This window comes from Chrysochloris asiatica, unplaced genomic scaffold (genome assembly GCF_000296735.1).
Source record: "Chrysochloris asiatica unplaced genomic scaffold, ChrAsi1.0 scaffold00046, whole genome shotgun sequence".
Taxonomy (NCBI): domain Eukaryota; kingdom Metazoa; phylum Chordata; class Mammalia; order Afrosoricida; family Chrysochloridae; genus Chrysochloris; species Chrysochloris asiatica.
In genome coordinates this window covers 886178-889026 of record NW_006408564.1, presented here as the reverse complement: position 1 = coordinate 889026, position 2849 = coordinate 886178, and positions in this window count along the sequence as shown.

The following is a 2849-nucleotide window of genomic DNA, read 5'->3' as shown; positions in this document are numbered from 1 at the left end:
AGTATCTAAATTTCTGAAAAAAGTAATACTGACAAGTTTGTCAATTTCCTTATTGCTTTTATGGAGGAAAGAATTATCGGATGTCTTTGCCATTTTTACCGAAGTCTTTCTAAATGGATTTTTAGGATTTGTTTTCCTTACTTAAAAAACCAAAAGGGCTGTAACCTTTGAGGAAGCACATGCCATATCTTTCATCCATAAAGTGGCTGGTGGGTTTGAGTCACTGACTTTTAATTAGCAGCCAAGTACTTCACCAATGTGTCTCTGAATCTCCTTTTAAAAAAAAAAAAATTACTTCTTAAAAAGTACTGTGGCAATAGGGTGATTATGAGAATCCTTACATGTTACTTGATACTTTTCCAGTTTCCATAAAACATATCACATTATCATTTATGAAATCACCAGAACAATAGATTTTCTCACATGGATACAAATTTTGCTTCTTTTCTCTACTGAACATTTTAACTTTTATTAAAAATATGCATCCATCTATAAACTAAAAAGATTTCTCAAGACATATTAAATAAGTATAATACACTTTAATCCTCATTTGAAAAATGAAAACCATAAAAACTAGTGACATTTGGATGGTTGTTGTTGTTCTTGCTGTTGTTGTTAGGTGCCATCAAGTCAGTACCAACTCATAGTGACCCTATGCACAGCAGAATGAAACACTGCCCAATTCTGGGCCAACCTCACTATCGTAGCCACACTTGAGTCCATCAGTGTTGCCACCTGGCCAATCCATCTTGTTCCAAACATGATATCCTTCTCCAGTGACTAGTCCCTCCTAACAATATGTCCAAAGTATGAGAGACAAAGTTTGGCTATCCTAGACTCCAAGGAGTACCCTGGCTGCACTTCTTCCTACACGGATCTGTTGGTTCTTTTGGCAGCCCATGGCACTTTCAATATTCTCCCCCAACTAGGTATTTAGTGATATTATGGAATTATTGTTGATGGTTGTGTTTGTTGGGAAACACCACTGACACCACATTTTAAAAACCATATTTTATTTTAGACAGATAAGCCAAAATTTTCACTGATTAAACTATGTCTAGAATTTGCTTATGAATCAGGCTGCAAACCCCAAAGTCAACAGAAACTACCAGCTGTTCCATGGGAGACAGATGAGACTTTCTGCTCCCAATTTACAGCCTCAGGCACCCAGTACAGGGTCGCTATGATTCAGAACTGACTCCATGGCACATCACCACCAACAACAAAATTTGCTTCATTATAATCTAGGGAGATGGGGGAGAGTTGATGGAGTATGAAAGAACAAGACTGACTATGAATTCATAATTGTCTAAGCAAAATGAGGGGCACAAGGGAATTTATTATACTGTTGAACTTTTTAATAGTTAGAAAATTTCCATAATGAAAGACTTGGTACTTTTTATTGTCCTTCCTTCCTTCCTTCTTTCTGTCTTTATCCTTTTTGTCAATGTATATTCCTTCAAGCCTAGACCAATGAGGAATTTTGATAATTTCTAGTGGGCATGTCTTAGAGCATAAGTTGTAAACTGGTGACCTATGGACTGTATTCCACCACTCGTCTGTCAGTTTGTCATGCTGTGATGGCTTGAGAGTTGCTGTGACTCTGGAAACTATGCCACGGATATTTTAAATACCAGCAGGGTCACCCATGGTGGACAGGTTTCAGATGAGCTTCCAGATGAAGACAGACAAGGAAGAAGCAGTGATGAACTACTTCCAAATATTTAGTCACTGAAAACCTTATGAATAGCAGAGAAACACTGTCAGATATAGTGCTGGAAAATGAGCCCCTCAGGTTGGAAGGCACTCAAAATGCAACTGAAGAAGAACTGCCTCCTCAAAGTAGAGTTGACCGTGATAATGCAAATGGAGTAAAGCCCGTGGGAGTAAAGCCCATGGGACCTTCATTTGCTGATAGGGCACAACTCACAATAAAGACAAACAGCTGTAAACATCCATTAATAATCGGAACATGGAATGTATGAAGTATGAATCTAAGAAAACTGGAAGTTGTCAAAAATTAAATGGAATGCATAAACATCAATATCTTAGGCATTAGTGAGCTTAAAAGGACTGGTATTCACCATTTTGAATCTGACAATCACATGGTTTACTATGCCAGGAATGACAAATTGAAGAAGAACGGTGTTGCATTCATGTCAAAAAGAATATATCCAGATTAGTCATGAGGTACAATGCTCTATGTGATAGGATAATGTCCATGTGCCTACAGGGAAGACCAGTTAATACCACTATTATTCAAATGTATTCAAATTTATGCACCAACTACTAAAGCCAGTGAAGATGAAATAGAAGAATTCTACCAACTTCTACAATCTGAAATTAATTAAACATATAATCAAGATGTATTGATCATTACAGGATATTGGAATGCAAAGGTTGGAAACAAAGAGGAAGGATCAGTCGTTGGAAAATATGGCTTTCAAGATAAAATGATTCTGGAGATCGAGTGATAGAATTCTGCAAAATCATTGATTTGTTCATTTCAAGTATCTTCTTTAGACAGCATAAAAGATGATTATACACATGGACCTCACCAGAGGAAATAAAAAGAATTCAATTTGACTACATCTGTGGAAATAAATGATAGAAAACTCCATATCATCAGTGAAAACAAGGCCAGGGGCAGACTATGGAAAAGGCTATCAATTATTCATTCAAACTGAAGCTGAACTAAATGAAAACAAGTCCACAAGAGCCAAAATATGACCTTGAATATATCCCACCTGAATTTAGAGATCATCTGAAGATTTGATACAGTAAAAACTAAATACTGAAGAACAGAAGAGTTGTGGGAGGACATCAAGAACATCATGCAGGAAGAAAGC